Below are 17,825 nucleotides of genomic sequence, written 5' to 3' on the forward strand. Positions count from 1 at the left end.
CGCGGGCTCTCTAATGGTGGAGGTCAGTCTTAGCCGCCCTGGGATGGGCGCATGGGATCTTAGTCTCCGGACCAGGGACCAAATCCACATTCCCTGCATTGGGAGACAGATTCTTAACCACTGGACCGCTGGGGCATCCCCAGGCATTTTATACAAATGGTGTCCTTTGATTTCTATGAGGTCAGTGCTGTTACTATGACTCTCATGTTACACCTGAGGATCCTGAGACACAGAAGCGCCCAGCTTTCCCCAAGGTCCACGCCAGGTGAGAGACAGAACCAGGATTGGGGTCTGCCTTCAGGGCCCCTCTTTTATTTACTCATCTTCCCTGGTGAGGGAAGAGGCGAAAGGAACAGATGATGCCTTTTGGTTGTATATTGATTGTGTGCCCAGTCTAAAGCTCACGGCTGACTGACTTAGTATGATCATCTCTGGGTTCTCTGGAGAGTCCAGTTGGAGCTGGACAGTACACACATTGGATGCATTTTTGCCAGCCCACCCTGAGCGGGCCCTTTGTGGTCCTTCCAGCAGCAGGATCTCCTTGAGAGTCAGCCTGCTGTGCTTTTTAAGAAAACTGGGCAGAAAGAGCTGCTTCCAAGTCTCCCTGACCTGACGTGTGCCATCAATGCCTAATGGACAGCACCATGGCTCCCTGCCTCCCCCGAGGATGTCTTGGAACTTTGCAGCTTGGTCGTCTCAAGTGCAGTATCCCAGGGCTGTGCACGTGCACTGAGGCTTATAGTAGATTCTGAAAGGTCAGACCAAGCACACGACGAAAGAGCACCAAGAGGGACTCCTCAGCACTCCGTGTGAGCAAACTGACCCAAGTCCCCATCAGGAGGCAGTCCCCTGTTTAGAGGGGCTTCCTGTTGCCTCTCCACAAATGCCAGAGGATGAGGGGTTTGGGGTGCCAGGAAAAAGGCCCCAGCGTGGGAGGTGACGGAGCTGAGTGCAAAGCCCCGTCTGCTCCCTGATGACTCAGGGCTTGGCCGGTTTTACCTTCTGCACACTGTGTGCCTTCTCTCTCTGTCCGGGTGGGCTGAGGTCTGAGGGGCCGAGGGATGCATGGGGAAAGGCATGAAGATATGAAAAGGTGCTTGGTAAACGTTAGGAATCGAATTTGCCTTGATGCTGCTGCTGATAATGCTGCTCATGGCAACAACAGTCCTGAGCTCTGCCAGATCACAGCACTGTCTGACATTTGACTTGGCTCAGCCTCTGAAACCTTCTCTTCAGAGTGAGCTTTGATGGTGGTGAGGAGCCCTTCTTGGTACATGGTCTGTGTGATAGGGGAGCATACAGTTTACATACAGCCTCACAGGTGACGAGGAAACTGCCTGGATTCCACATCTGACTCCACTGCCACCCAGCTCTGTGACCTCAGACCCATCACTCAGATTCTTTGTGCCTGAGTTTCTTTATCTGTAAAATGGGCATGATAGCAGTGCCTCCCTTATAGAGTTTTTGGTTTCAAAGACCATGAGCTAAAACTGGAAACGTGGTGTTCAAATCCAGACCATGTATAAACAGTGCATCTGAGCTAGAGGCAGAGCTATGGGAGGAACCCAGTCTTGAGTCCTGGGTGTGAATCCTGCCTGGGCCCTTGACTTGCTAGGAGTCCACAGGTAAGTCCTAGCCTGGGCACCTTAGGGTCCTCATCTGTAAAACAGAGACAGTACTGGTGTTCTCTTCTCTCTGAGCCATGGTGAGGGATTAAATAAGACTCTGCGTGACATAAACATAGCTCACGCTGAGTCTGTGGCCATTAGGTGCCAGCCGCCCAGCAAAACACTTGACATTGTCTCACTGAAGCCTCCCTGACCCCTTCAGGCAGGTAAGATGTTTTTTTTTTTTGAATCCACAAAACATGTTTTTATTTCTATTTCATATTTTTATTGGAATAGAGTTGATTTACAGTGTGTTCTTTTCTGCTGTACAGCAGAGTGAATCAGTTACACGTATACACGTATCCACTCTTTTTTTAGATTCTTCTCCCCTATAGGTCATTACAGAGTGTTGAGTAGAATCCCCTGCACTATACAATAGGCCCTTTTTAGTTACCTATTTTCTGTGTAGTAGTGTGTGTCAATCCCTGTCTCCCAATTTATCCCCCACCACCCCTGCGGCAGGCGCTTTAATTGTTCCTTCCTTTATGGATATGGGAACTCAGGTCCCAAGAGGTAAAGGGGCAGAGTGTTGGGGGAGCAAATTGAAGGATGCTGGCACTCCACGAGGCTCCCAGAGCAGCCTCCACACGCTGCAGCCCCCTCCTCCCTGCTCTCACACATCAGCTGCTGTGGCTCCCCCTCCCCCTCCCCCAGTGGGAAGCCTTTCTATCTCGCTGCCCCCACCCTCCTCGGGGAATATTGCTCTGGGATGAATGGGTCTGGGATTGCAGGCTGTAGCTGGGATAAATGAGCTCATGTGTGTCGTGCCTTTCTATTGTTAAGTGAGCATCAGCCTAGGAATTCTCGATGAGCTTACCCAACGGACAGCCGTATTGGATCAGCGTTTAAATGGACAGCCTTGTGCTTGCAGGGAATGAACAGTCAATAGAGGCCTGTTGACTGCCGACTGGCTTGCCCTGCTCAGGCTCAGGCATGGGGTCTCTGCCAAGACGGGAGAAAGGTGCAGCCCCCAGCTCCTGAGGATCTGGTGGTGCTTATTTTTGCATGGGGAGTGCCAAGGGCTCTGGCAACCTATTTAGCATTCACTTTCACACCCACCTGCTCAAAATCACAGACACTTGCTCTAAATGGGGGCTTGTCATTCTCTAGGCTAGAGGGACATCTTGGGGGCCACAGTCATGCCTGCATCTTCTCTGGGATGATCCCTGTTCCCTGTCATTTTAGATGCAACTCAGCAGAGTGCACAAAAGTGCCTGGATTCTGAATATGGTCCACCACCATCCAGCTCTGTGCCTCAGTTCCCTCATCTGTAAAATGGGGGTGGTAACCTGTGCCTTGGCACTTTCCTCATGAGGGCTTGTGCAGATTGGACGAGTTAATATATGGCACAGTGCCACGCATGTAGTAGGCTCCATAAAAGGCTTCCTAAGATTGTCTCCTGTAAATATTGGTTTCAGGTCAATGTCCACTCTTGTCTCTGAGCTCCACAAGAGCAGGGAGTCTGTCTGTCCTGTTCACTGCTGGGTCCCGAGGACCTAGTGCTGGGTCTGACATGAAGCAGGTTCTCAGAAAGTATCTGCTAAAAGGATGAGTGAGTACATGTAAATAATAGTGCTCCAAATGTGGGATGGAAGAGCAGTCTCTGTGTGCTCCTGAGCTCCTTAGGGGTTCACAGGCCAGGAAGGAAACATCAGGGACCATATTTATTTCCTATGGCTGCTATAACAAATTACTGCTAATTTAGTGGTTTCAAACAACAGATATATATCTTACAGTTCAGGAGGTCAGAAGTCTGACGTGGGTCTCACTTGGCTAAAATGAGGGGCTTTTAGTTTCTAAGGGCCCTGAATTCCTTGGCTTGGGGTCCCCTGCCATCTTTAGAGTCAGCAATAGCCTTTCTCATATCGCGTAGTCTGATATCAACTCTTACCTCTTGCTCATTTAAAGAACCCTTGTGATTATATTGGGCCCACTTATATAATCCAGGGTACTCTCCTTAAAATCAGATGATTGACAGCTTGAATTCTATCAGCTCCCCTAATTCCTTCCCCCTTTGCCAGGTAACAAAACATATTCACAGGATCCAGGGATTAGGGAGTGGACATTTAGGGGACAACTCTTCTACCTGCCATAGCAACTTTCACTTATTCAGGAAGATGGGAAAGCTACGGCAGAGACTCTCTAAACTGAAGTGAAGTCGCTCAGTCGTGTCCGACTCTTTGCAACCCCATGGACTGTAGCCTACCAGGCTCCTCCCTCCATGGGATTCTCCGGGCAAGAGTACTGGAGTGGGTTGCCTATTCCTTCTGCAGGGGATCTTCCCGACCCAGGGATCGAACCCGGGTCTCTCGAATTCCAGGCAGACGCTTTAACCTCTGAGCCACCAGGGAGGTAGTGCTCCAGAGACTCTCTAACTTCCCCAAACCATATTTGGAAGATTAAGGTTTTAGAATCAGCACCTCTTCTACAGTAGCTCTTCCTGAAATGCTTAACCCCAGCCTGTACTATGGTGATTCTCTGCAGCTGGTGGCAAGTGCCAGTAAAACCAGCCTTAATAAAGGATAATAGCCCAGAATCATAATCAGGAAATGTTTAGGGAGCCCCTTCCATGTGTCCCAGCGTTAGTTGCACTCAGCAGCATTCCTGCTATTCCAGGTCAGTTTTTTTGAGCACTCACTGTGGGAAAAGCACTCACTGAATTCTCATGTTGGCCCCTTAAGGTAGGTACAGTTGTCACCCCTCTTGACAGATGAGGAAACTGTGGCACAGAGAGGTTTAGTGACTTGCCCAAGGTCACACAGCCCATCAGTGGCAGAACTAGGATTTGAACCCAGGGAGCTGGACTCTAGACCACTACTCTCCCCTGGTTTGCTCTCTTGCTTCTCAATTGTTCATGCACTTTACCTCATTTCAGGTGTACATCTACCCTGTGAGAGTAGGGTTTCTTTTTAATACCCATTGCTCAGATTAGGAAACTGAGGCCAGGAATGTTTCCATGGCAAGCCCAGCCTTATCTGGCTGCTTAGTGCCCTGCTTAGGCTATTTCTCTGTATCAAACTGCCTCACTATGTGTTACTGGTAAAGAATTAATTTAGAAAAATGAACGTTTTCACAACATACCTGGCCCCCCAGTCCCTTTCAGGAGTGTTGGCTGTTTTCAGTACTACCTCTCCTCCTTACAGGTAAGTAATCACTGCTATTTAGAAGGAGAATTGGATGGCATTTTCCCGCCTGCCACCCAAGACTTTCATTTAGGGCCAGCCTGAAGACTGCAACAGGCAGGCAGGTGTGACACTTGAGAGTATATATGACCGGTCTCCCAGGAGCTCCTTAATGAGAAAATTCAGTCTTATGGATGAGAGTGGAACAGATACGGCCCTCATTACTACCTGTGTCTAAATTAAATAAGACAAGGGAGGCTCTTAAGAAAAAAGGCAGAAGTTACTACAAGCTGAAAGGACAAGGTGCAGGAGAAATGCTCCTGTCAGCAAAGGTTCTCTGACTTTCTAGGGTGTATGGAACCCCAACATATTTCTCCTTTGGAGCATCAACATCCACTGAGGTCTAGGGTATAGAACAGATACAGCTATGACTCTGGCCTCCTCCTCTCCTTGTCCTCTGGCTCAGCCAGGCCTGGGCTGCAGGCCTGGCCCCGGGACTCTTGACCTGACTGCCATGGTTCCAGAATAGGGGCACCCCAGTGCCAAAATAACTCCCTGATGCCCTGTCTTCTAGATGACAGCCCTGGATGGCCCTCCAGGTGACAGCCTGAGATACAAAGTGGTCCAGTGCATTTCTTCTAGAAGTCACCATGCTAGCTCATTTTTAGTCATTCATCCAATGCTCTGTCCCCTTGCCATTCATTCACTCTCTCTCTCTCACACACACAGACACACGCACACAGACAGACAGACACACACAGCTAGCTGCGGTCCAGCAGGAATATAGGCTTCCTGCCATTAATTGGAAGCTCCTGACTGCAGACACAGCATAACAGTCTATTCATAGTCCTTTTTTAATTCCAAGAAATGCTGCTATAGCTAATACCTACTTCAGGGCAAATGGCTGGTTGGCATATCAGCACTTTTCAAGTTATAAGCACCCCCTTTTAGCTGGGACTCCTTGTTTCTCTTAAGTGTTCTTTGGAATGAAGCATTACTGAGTGGCCAGCAGGCGTGGGGAGGTGGTACAGAAGATGAGCTCCCAGAGAAGTGGCCCACGATGCTCAGGGAGGTGGGTGACCAAGTGACCCATGGGTTCCACTCCCTTCAGAAGCTGCAGGAACCAGGGGGCCCAAGCCACTTCTACACGGCAATCCTGGTCACAGCTTTCTTTGCCAGGCACCCATTTCTGGAGGAAAAATACAAATACTTTAGGAATTGATCCCTGCCGCATAGCCTCTCAAACGTAGTCCCTCTCTCCAGACCTTCTCTGCCTTCCAGGCTCTTCTACACTTCTTCTACTGAAGCTGTTGTGGTTTTTTTTAATAAACATGTTGCTTTTTGTAAATTGAGTGGACTTTTCTGGTTTTGTTAATGGGCTGGAGGCATCCAGGGTCCCAAGAAATATGCTTCCCCCTGAAACACACCTCCAGAGCAGGCAGTTGGCACCCAGAATATCTTACCCACTCTCATTTCTTGAGGACCTACTGTGTGCCAAGCATTTTACCCATACAATCTGTTTCTCTCCTATGTGGTGGATAACCTGACTCTCCTTTTCATGGCCAAGAAAGATGGAACCGAGGAAGGGGCGATAAACTCATTCACAGCTTCAGGATCGTGAGAGGCAGGGCCAGGACTGATGATGTCAGACTAGGGCAAGCACGTGACCTGAGTTTCTGAGGACTTGGGCACTCATCGCTGCCCTGCTTTTGAGATATTTGTCTTCGGTTCTGTGCCCATCGCCCCCTGAGGGCTGTGACTCAGCCTCCCCATCCAGACTCTGGTCCTGCAGGCCTCTTGCCAGACATGCCTGCCATTTATGTCCCCCCATTCAGCAAGATGCGGGTACCCCGGGACTGAGCTGCAGCCACTCTCACCCCATTAGCTGGGTGAGTCTGCCCTTGGTCTCCCCAGGACCCATTTCCCCGAAGATGAATTGTTGCAGCTACTAATTTTGAACAGTAAGAAACACCAAGGTCAGTGCCAAGACTGAACAAAGCCAACAGATGCTCGGCCTTTGAGGGAGGAGAACACTGCGAGCTCTCCTTCGCCTTCCTTTTGATTTGCTATTCAATTAAGAAAGAAAAAACATTGGAGAGGATCAGTGAGTAGAAATCTAATTGGAAAAAAAAACAGAACCAGTTCACACAAACAGGAAGTGTGGTGTGCTGTGAGCTGGTTGGCTGCTGCTTCATGGCTTTTTAAAACGACAGCGCGTGTTCTAGACCCAGTGTGCATCTCCTCCTGCCTCCATTCTTAAGCCTCGGTTCTTAGGCTTAGCTTCCCGGGGGTCAGAAGAACACGGCTGAGCACAAAGGATGCGGGGATAACATCTGCATTCTTCGCTTTTCTGACATCTTTCATATCATGTCTTCCTTGGGAAACGTTTGCTTGCAAAGGATAAAAATCCACCCAGAGGTGCTAAAACAAAAGGGAAATTTATTAGAGCAGCAGATTCTGGGGCAGGAAGGGCATTTAGGTTTGTGTCTGGCCCCCACCTCATCAGCAGCACAGGATCAAGGATTCAGTTGTGACGCTTCAGCACTCTCTCTGGCCCTTGAGTCTCTGCCGCTGATGATTTCTTCTGGTCTCCCTCTCTCCTTCTGTGTTTCACATACAGAACACGTAGCCACCTTGAAACAATACCTTCAGCCTAGAGCCTTCATTTCCATATGGTCTACTGCCTACCACCAGCTCATCCTGCCTTTCAGATCTTCAGTGCCATATTCGTGGGAATGAGCAGAGGATTGGTCTAGTCTCTCCCTCCTTTTCTGTAAAGATAGTGACACTAATAGTACCCTTGTCTAGAATTTCCGTGAAGACTGAAATCAGTTAGTGTTGCTTAACTCAAACAACTCTCTGCCTGTACATAATTAGTGCTCAAACCTGTGGTTATTACCACTGTCCTTTTTATTATTCAGTGGTCCTTGTGCAAAGAGTTGTGCGATGAGATGTTTTCCAGACTACCTCAAAGAGAAAGCAACAGGCATAGAAAAAGCTTTTTTTTTTCCTTCTCTTGAAGAACTAATATGAGTACTTGATAAGTAAGATCTTTGTAAGATATTTTGTAATGTTCAAAGTATTGTTCCCCACACACATTTCATTCGATTCCCCTAATATCCTGTGGTATTGTTAAGACTGTTCAATAAGGGTTTGAAACTGAGGTACTGAGAGGTTAAATATTGCCTGTGGGTACATGGTCTGCGAGTGATGGAGCCTAAATTTACATCTGGTCTCAAGGCTAAATCCTGTGTGTTTTCAGCTTCATCAGAGGTGGAAGGTTTCATAATTGATTATGTTTCCCTTTGTACCTTGGCTGCTAGGAAGCTCAAGCTAAGTATGATGCCCACATTCAGCACTCTCCTAACCATGGTTATTAGTATGTTTCTTATATCCCATGGATGAAGGAGCCTGGTAGGCTACAGTCCATGGGGTCACAAAGAGTCAGACACAACTGAGCAACTTGACTTCACTTCACTTATATCATCATTAAATGAAGTTCTTAGATATGGTAGGTTTACTTTGGCATATGTGCCTCTATTCCAGGTAGGTGAATCATGCTCTCCCAATGCATTCAGAAGTGATGAGGATGAGTTTGGCTTAACATAGTGGTTTCTATTCGTAGGAGATGGCAAGCTCTGGTGGATGCAACCTGGACTGTCTGCCTTTCTGCAATCTGGGTCTCCTTTCCAGACTCCATGTCAGGGGTCTCTGCCCATCTCTTTCCAAAGAGAAGAGGTTCCCTCCTTCCTCCCTAGGCTCTCTCTGCTTCCCTCTGATAGCCTGTGGTGAGGGGGGAGGCTTTTCTCAAAGACCCTGGCAGTGACACATGATCAAAGAAAAGTTAGTTGAGACCTTTCTGAGGCTGAGATGGGGGGACAGCGTCTTTCCAGAACTCTTATTCAGGCTCAACCCTTTGAAGGTTTTAAACTTGCCACCAACAAACCAAAGTGTATTATGGGAAGGGCTGATATGTGTCTGGGTGGAGTCTGATGATTTTCTTGGTTTTTGTCTCCCAGTTCTCAGCAGGGGTGTTGCTCAGGGTACCCAGTCAAACATCTCACATAAGATTCTAGATTCTTCCAGAGTTCCCCTTTCCGTAGACAAGAGGCAGACTTACCTGGCCTGACTCTTGACTCCAGCTCTCTGCATGGTGCCCCCTTCGAGCCTCTGTTTGCTGGGGGTAGTGTCACCTCCCGCAAGAACTGTGATTAACAGCCGGCAGTACTAATAACGCTGATAACAAGGGCAGTGGCACTTGGGGAAGACTCTTCTTGGGGTGTGAGAATACAAGCTAATGCTTCTTGACTGCTTGCCATATCTCAGATGCAGTGGTTAGCACTTGGTGTGTTTTATTTAACTCACAAATGCCTCACAACAGCAGATGAGAAAACAGAGAGGTTAACAATTTGCCCAGAGTCACACAGCAAGTACGTGGCAGAGGCAGGACCCAGAGATGAGTGGAAGGCACTAGCTCAGACCATGGCGTGCGTTGGGTCTCTCTGCCTTTCCCCAGGGACCCTGCGGCCAGCAGCCTGTCTTCTTTGTGGGCTAACGCTTGTCAGCAGGGCGGCCAGTGCCTCCCCTTGTTCCTCTTTCTCTGACCCTCTTCCACTTGTTGCTCTTTTTTTTTCCTTCAGTAAAAACCCAGCCTTGACCTTCACAGGCTGTGTGAGGGGCTGGTTTTCCATTAGAGGCGAGCTGGTGATCACTTCTCCTCCCTTCAGGGGCCTGGTCTTTCTGAGGGAGCCAGTTTACAGTTGGTTGAGACACAAACGGTCTGTTTACAAAACCCAAAGTTGTTAGCAGATGAAATGCTCATCCCCCCACCAGACAAGGTGGCGTTCAGACCCTTTGAGCCTGGGGCAGTTTCCACCTTAGAGCACCTGCTCGGGGCCCCAGTCCCCCTCCCCCCAGAGATGGGGACACCTCACTGGCTCAGCAGGTGGCCTGCGGGCATCTGACCAGAGAAAGCAAAGGCGCTTGTCTGACTCTTGCTTTCCATCTCCTTGAGGTTTGCCGGATCAGTCCTGTTTGTAATCTAGATGAATCCTATCCCCCAAGCCCCTCTGACAGACTTCCGACACACCCATCCAGTGGCGCTGTCTCCTGAGCGCTGCCTCAGTACCCCACCTTATGGAAAGCAGCTGCCCCTTTGAGGGCTGGCCTATACCAGGCACTGCAGCACGGTTGACCGAGCCTCACCCCCCAACCGGGGGAACCACCCCGTCAGCCCCATTACGGACAGTGCGGCCTGTGACCTCCCTGCCGAGGGGCCTGTGGGTCCCCTCCGGGATTCTGTCTGTGAGCCCTGCTGATGCCAAGAGGCTCGCTCAGCCTGTGGCCTGCAGCCAAATGGGAATTGACTCTTCTCCCTCCCCTGATACTCACCCTTGATAAATCACTCCCTGTTTTAGTGGTATTGTTAGAGCCAAAATAAAGCCTCCTTGGAGGGCCCCATATATCTGCCTTTGGCTTATTGCTGGAACCTCTGGTATGGAGAGAAGTGCCCCCAGGAGGTGGTGAATCCTACAAAATCGCCAGGGGTGTAAATTGGGCTCTGGGGAAAGGGTTGTCTCAGCTTCTCTGCCCCCCTACCAGTGTCCCCAGCTGCAGTGACCTCAGCCAGCCCTCCTTGAAAAGGGGCTCCCTCCTGTCCCATTAGAGCCCAGAATACTGAGTGAGTGTATCTGGGTGGTTTTCTGCATCTCTTTCCAGAGAGAAAAATGTTATCTGAAGTGAACTCTGTTCAGCCTTAGAAAGAAAGGAAGTTCTACATGCTCCATGCTACGAAGTGGATGAACCTCAGTGTGCTACGCGCAATAAGCAGATGCAAATACTGCATGATTCCACCATATGCTGGGCCTGGAGGGGTCAGGTTCATAGAGACAGACAGCAGTGTGGTGGTTGCCAGGGGCTGGAGGAGGGGCTGAGGAGTTAGTGTTTAATGGGGACAGAGTTTCAGTTCGAGATGATGAAAAATGTCTGGTGGGGATATAACTGTCCCTAATGCCACTGACCTGTACACTTAAAAGTGGTTAAAATGATCAATTTTGTGTATATTGCACCACGGTTAAAAAAAAAACACAAAAACAACCCAGGTGGTTTTCCACCTATGTCACTTCCCAGGGAACTTGTGCCATGTGGAGATGTTTGTTCTGCAGAGTGCGGGGTTTAGGAGCCGTCAAGGGACCTCCTCGGGCCTCCTTCCTGCACCTTCAAGGCCTTGTGTCAATCTCCCAGGCTGGTCTTTGCTCAGAACCATCGCTGGAGAGCTCGCCCGGTCGTTCTCTCCTCCAGTGGAGCTGAGGTACAGAGCCTTAGAGTGAGCTACTATGCTCAGTCCTGTCATTTTCACAGATTTCTGGAGACCCAGAGAAGCTTGCCTGGATCAACACAGCATGTTAAGGAGGAGCTGACAGTGAAATCCAGAATGCGCAGTTAGCGTTGGATTTCATAAACAATGAATAATGTCTTAGTATAAGTATGTCCCATGCAGTATTGAGGACATGCAGTAATTATCTGAAATTCCAGCTTCACCAACTCTATGTATTTTCTTTGCTAAATCTGGCAAACTAACCTGAGAGGCAACCCAGATCTCATTCTCCCCGAGTCAGAGCTTCATGGCTGGCAGCTGGGGGCGTGCAGAGGGGGAGGGCATGGGGAACACAGGCTTGTTTCAGACTCCGCTGATAACCTGTGTGACCTTGAGCAAGATACTCAGCTCTTGAGCCTCAGTTCCATGTCTTAAAATGTGGATAATAACAGCAGCCTCTTTATGAAGTGGTAAAGGATTAAATGATCATACGTATGACTGAGCGACTTCACTTTCACTTTTCACTTTCATGCACTAGAGAAGGAAATGGCAACCCATTCCAGTGTTCTTGCCTGGAGAATCCCAGGGATGGGGGAGCCTGGTGGGCTGCCGTCTATGGGGTCGCACAGAGTCGGACAAGACTGAAGCGACTTAGCAGCAGCAGCAGCAGTATGAAGCCCTTAGCACAGTCAGCATTCAATTAGTGGTAATGCTTCAGTTATTCTTGATATTTTCCTTCCTTTGTGAATGAAAGATAACCATTTACTCGATGAACGTTCATCTGTGGAGCCGAAACTGGAAAACACTAGTGTGAAGATCCGGCTCCTGTCCCGTCCTTGGGGAAATCAGTGAACCTCTCTGGGTCTCAGTTTCCTCAGCTCTAGATTGGATTAGATCGTTCTAAGGTGCCTTTCAAATTTAGAAGTGTAAATTCTACCTCAGCAAAGCTGTTAATAATAATCTTCTAAAATTCCAAAGTGGTCCTCCCTTGTGTCTGCACAAGGCACACACTGGGTTTTCTCACATAAAGCTTGAAACCAGGTGCAATAGCGGGGGTCTTTTCCCTACGTGGCTAATGAGTCTCAGGACTCAGAAAAGCTAAGTAACTTGCTCAGGGTCACACAACTATTATGTGACAGAGCCTGGCTTCCAACCTTGGCCTCCTCATCCTCCCATTCTTACCATCCTGATCCCTTACCCTCAGGGATCAACTTCTTTGGAGGTGGTGGAGAGCAGGCAGGGTCCCAGAGCTGTGGTTTCAGATCATGTCTCCCTGGATGGATTATTCTTGGGCAGGTTCACCACTCACCAGACTGCAGCAGATTTGGCTTTGTAAGTCTGTATGGTGCCCGTGGGACATAGAAGTAGTGTATGGATTATCTTCCCTATTGCTTTGCTGCTGCCATCTTGAATAATTAGAATGGAACTGGAAAACAGAGACCTCTTAGCCTTTAAGTCACTGAAGCCTTTTTTATCTATCCCTTAAGCCAGTGAAGTAGGATTGGCAAAAACAGTGCCTATGATAAAGGCGTTGCTCAGCGAGGCCTCTGTCAACCGGAGGACAGGACAGAAAACAAATAGGCCCCTTTCCCGCCTGGCATTGCAAGTAATTGCATACTTCATAAGGGGTTCTTAGTGTCTCATCTAGAATCCTCAGCAAAATATGTAACCAGACACTGTTTAGTCCTTTGCTTTAGGTCCAGCTGCAAAGTTCAAAGGAGTCTTTGTCCTTTTCATTATCTAGACAGACCATTCAGAAGTTGGGTTTGGGGTTGTGGGTCTCTGCTGACCCACAAAGACCATACAGTACATCCCTGTGGGTGCAGAGTCCAAGGTTAAAGTAGACACGGGACCTGCCCCTCTGAGTGTTCTAAGAGAAAACCAGGGCAGCTGGATTAAAATGGAAACCTAAGGGGCTTTTAATTAAAAGTCTGTGGTATAGACCAGAGGCCAGGGAGGTACCTGCTATGAAACTAAAAATGGACCCTTTCCACAAAGCAAAAGGGAGAATCCCAGAGATGATGGGCCACTGGGGGCTGGAAAACAAGAGAGACCACACTCGTCTGCCTTCCGTTTCCACATGCCACACCCTGCCCCCCAAACAGAGGAGTTCAGCAGCCCTGCTCCAGAAGGGGTTTTCTGGAAAGGGCAGTCCAGGTGTACTGGTGCCATAGGCTAGGATGGGTGGGGTGTGCTAGGGTTTGAGAGGCCTCAAAGTTTACTTGTAACCCTGCCGTAGGGCTGAGACATTAGAGTGTAATTTCTCAAGATGTTTCCAGATACATGTGTTTTAACTGGATTTAGATAAGTGTGATCTGAATCCACTGCCTAATGAACCCCTGAGCCATGTTTAAGATTTCTGAAGATATCTTAGCTTTAGAGATCTGAGCCTTGAAGTAAGCAGCTGCTGTCAGTCCTGTCATTTTTCACAGGAGATTCCTGGAGACCCAGAGAAGAACCGGGTCTAGCAGAACAGAGGGCCCTGAAAGACTAGGATGTGGGGGCAGATAAATTTGGATACTGGATTAAGGAAGATATTAGGGACAAGTCTAGAACATGTCAAATAGTGTAATTCGGAAGGATGGTTTTGTCCACTTGGCAGTTTTGTCTGGTTCACCAAGCTGCCTTAGGTCACCAGTGTTATTTTGAACTGGTAGGTCTCTAGGGATCTAGAAGGAAACAGGTTATTTATTTTGCCTCCCCCCAAGGGATGATGTAGTCATGGAAATAAATTACATGATTAGAACCCTCTAGAAGGGGTGGTACCTACTCCCTGACTATCACTGAGGGTTCCTAAGATCTTGATGGATGAGATTTTGTGTTATACTCCTCAGGATCTGACATTCCAGACCCTTTAAGGTCAATCTGTTCCTGGCTCATCCCAGTCAACCTTCTGAGGAGCAATAGATGGTTTAATCTAACTGGGAGCTGACATCAAGGCTGGGGAAGTGGTCTTTCCCCCCGGGTGACTGAAACTTGTTCCTCCAAGCACAACAAAGCAGGGCTATGGAGCCCATGAGAGGGTCAATGGGAGTGTGTGGGGCTCAGAACCTCAGGGCTCTCAGGAAGCCAGTCGCCCACTCCTTGACGTGGTGTCTTGGATGATGGTGGAGTGGAGGTGATGAGACTGGACCAGTCAGCCCACATCTCTACATGCTGCTGATGTTCCTCGATGCTGGTTTTTCCTTTTTTCAAATTTTTGTTTATTTATTTTTGGCTGTGCTGGGTCTTCGTTGCTGCACACTCTTCTCTAGTTGCAGAGAGTGGGGCTACTCTCCAGTTGCAGTGTGTCTCATCGTGGTGGCTTCCCTTGTTGTGGAGCACGGGCTCTAGGGTGCTCAGGCTTCAGTAGTTGCAGTGAGTGGTTGCAGTTCCCAGGCTCTAGAGCACAGGCTTAGTAGTTGTGGCACATGGATCTAGTTGCTCCTCGGCATGTGGACCAGGGATCCAGTCTGTGTCTCCTGCATCAGCAGGCGGATTCTTTACCACTGAGCCACCAGGGAAACCCCTCAGTGCTTGTTGAATGAATGAAGAAGTCAGTGTGCTTTCATAATCATGTTTAAAAGAAATCTACACTCAGGACCCAAGGAGGAAATCTTTTGTCCTCCAGTCTTCTTCATTCGGTCTCATGCAGTAGGCATTTACTGAGCATCTATTACGTGCCAGGCAGGGTTATAGGTATAGCAGTGAACACACGAGCAAGCTCTTGGACTGCACAGAGCTTGTGGAGGGTGAGCAGATGGGCACAGAATCATGAGAAGTGCTGGGATGGAGGAGGAGCACAGGGGGCCCTAACCTGCCCAGAAAACCTGTCCCGGGAAGCAACCTCTTAGCCTCTGCCTGACAGGGGAGTTAGGGGTGGGCAGGCAAAGAGGGGAGGGAGGAGTAGATCCAGGCAGAAAGTCAAGCCTTCTGGCAGGTGTTGGAGTAAAATCCAGTATTAAAAGAGCTGATGGCCTGTAGACATAGCATGATTTTAGAAAACCATGACAATAATAATAATGGCTGCAGTTTCTCACTGCTCTCTGTCAAGAGCATTTCCACCACCCTTTCACAGGCTGTGGGTTTAATTAGTCAGGTGTTTCCTTTAGAAACAGAGATTGTCATCAGTCACTGTTCTGAAGGAGGTCTTCGCAGGAACTCATTTGCAAGTCTCTTCAGACTTGGCCTTAAAACTTTCCCAGAGCTGTGAGGACGTGTCTGTCAAAGCCCCGAGGAACTGTGCTGGATTTCAGAGTGAATGATAAGAGGAAGTCAGACGTGCCTGCAGTCAGCAGACACGCCAGCTCATAGCACTTCTCAGTCTCTGTTCAGAATCTGGAATAATCAACTCCAAACTCCTTAAAAAAAAAAAAGAAGAAAACAAAAAGGAGAGTCCTGAGGTTAGTTTGCATCAGCTCTGAGTTTGTCGTCTTTTAAAACCAAGGAATTGGAGTAGGAATCTTAGACACAAGCCACCCATCCCTCTGAGGTTAGCGTGATTTCAGCGTCCCTGGACTTGTGTTTTAAAACTGGCGTCCTTCATAGTGCTGTGCGTTTTGCAGTGTCCCTGTGGAAAGTGCTAGCTACAGTGTGCTATTTTCACCCTGGTTCAATTCAACATTGGTGGTGGTGATTTAGTCACTTAAGTCCTGTATGACTCTTTGCAACCCCATGAACTATATATAGCTCGTCAGGCTCCTCTGTCCATGGGATTTTTCAGGCAAAATTCTAGTTTGGGTTACCATTTCCTTCTCCAAGGAATCTTTCCAAGCCAGGGATTAAACCTGCATCTTCTGCTTGGCAGGCAGATTCTTTACCGCTGAGCCACCCTCAACTCTACATTAGAGACCCCTGATGTCCTGTCCCCAATGACTTGAACATCCAGAGGTCTCATCCCTGCCGAGGAAAGCTTGCTCCCCTCTCTCCTCCTGGGGAGGGAGGGGACTATCACTCTTACACTTGCTGGAGGGAATGAGGAAGTGGATGAAGGGACGATGGCCATTAAGGAAGGCAGTGGACAGAAAAGGACAAGGTAGACAGCCAGCATCTTTCTCCTTCCTCAAGGTCCAGTTAAAGCAATACCATCCTTGCTTTTGGGTAACTGTTAGAAGAGAAAGTGTGGCTTAAAAAACAGTGGAATCACAATTAAAACATAAGAATAAAGCTGGAAAAATACACCAAACGTGACTAATACACCAAAACATGGATAATTATCATCTCTGGTAAATGGAAGTTTGGGGGATTTTTGTTTTTCTCTTATTGTTGACCTCTAATTCTTCCTTTTAGTTTTTAGAATTGTTTTAAATATTATAGCAGGAAAGAAAAAAAAGACTAAAACAGAGTCATAGAGGCCGGGATAAGGTGGCAGAGGCACCAGACACATGGCTGAAATGACCAGTAGACCAGGGCAGTCTAAATTTTCCTTCTTTTCAACTTGCTGTCACCTTGAGTAACGACTCTTTGAGCTTCAGCTTTCTCTTCTGTGCAGTCATGCTTGTGACTTCTGTCTGGATCATCTTATCAGTTGTTGTGATGCTCAAGGGTTATTAGGGGGACCTGGTAAATTAGGAGAGATTGTATATATGAAAAGATCATTTTGATCCAGTAATTAGGTACTGAGGATTTAAACTGTTTCTTCAGTGATTTCCTGGAATCATTTGTTAAGAATGCAGATTCCTGGGCGCACAGTGGATCTCTGGCACAGATTGAATCGCTAGGAGAATGACCCTGGCATGTGCATTTTTAACAATCACATACATGCCCCCTTTGCCTGCCCTGTGGATTCTTGTGTTGATTAAAGTTTTAGATTTTAAGGAATTCTGGCCTTTTAAAGGAAACAGCATCATAGCAGGAACATGAGACATGGAGATGCAAAACCATACGGTCTGCACGATAAGATAACTCGTGCATTTGTGTGTCCAGAGGACGCTCATAAAACTGGGGAAGGGAAATCTACAAAGGGTAGATCGGATGTAGAAAGACTGAGAGGACAGGAGCCGTGGGGCATCTGGCTGGGGGGGTCCAGGGGGAGCAGGGGCCCAGAGGTGGGGGGATGTCCTCCCCTCTCCTGGCCTTCCTCTCTGGCTCTGTGTGTCAGGCTGGGGTGATTTTTCACTCTCTGGTGCCTGATTTCCACCTCCCCGCCATGGCTGGGTGCTCTAGGTAGCACTAGGCTGGCAGTACAAAGTGGCCCCTGGTTCCCTAACCTGCTGGGCTGGCTGTTGTCAGATGACAGCAGAGCCACTCCAGAAACAACGGCAGCACCACGGCCTGCCTTGTGGGCCTTGGACTCACTGCTTTGCTTCTAGTAGACTCTGAAAGCTCCTCTGCTTCCCCCACTTTCTCCACTCATTCGAGAGACAGCATGGCATCATGGGCAGCACACTCAGGAGCCACCTGCCTGGGTTGGGATCCTGTCTCTGCTACTTACTCACTCACTTTGTGACCCAAGACCAGCTCCTTAACCTCTCTGTCCTTGTGGCCTCTTGTCACAGAGGGTTGTCATAAGGATTTTCACTGAGATAACCCCACGAAAGCCTTGTCACAGGGCTTGGCACATAGGGAGGGCTCCATGACTGTTGTTGCTTAGTCGCTCAGTCATGTCCAACTCTTTGCGACCCCATGGACTGCAGCATGCCAAGCGTCACTGTCTTTCACTGTCTCCCAGAGTTTGTTCAAACTCATGTCCATTGAGTTGGTGCCATCCAACTGTTTCATCCTGTTAACTGCTGATAACAG

At 48.5% G+C, this 17,825-nt stretch overlaps 1 protein-coding gene and 1 long non-coding RNA gene across 5 annotated transcripts in view; one reads left to right on the forward strand and one right to left on the reverse strand.

Annotated features, from left to right (window-relative positions):
* Window positions 1-17,825, forward strand: part of CHST11 (carbohydrate sulfotransferase 11) — a 267,079-nt gene that overhangs the window by 218,454 nt on the left and 30,800 nt on the right. The window lies entirely within an intron of this gene.
* The window catches only part of LOC121819144 (uncharacterized), a 28,480-nt gene continuing 25,301 nt past the window's right edge, over window positions 14,647-17,825 (reverse strand). Inside the window, exon 3 of the long non-coding RNA XR_006059378.2 lies at window positions 14,647-15,445. This is a non-coding gene — a long non-coding RNA (uncharacterized LOC121819144). The remainder of the gene's footprint in view (window positions 15,446-17,825) is intronic.

Source organism: Ovis aries, chromosome 3, assembly GCF_016772045.2.
Source record: "Ovis aries strain OAR_USU_Benz2616 breed Rambouillet chromosome 3, ARS-UI_Ramb_v3.0, whole genome shotgun sequence".
NCBI classification, from domain to species: Eukaryota; Metazoa; Chordata; class Mammalia; order Artiodactyla; family Bovidae; genus Ovis; species Ovis aries.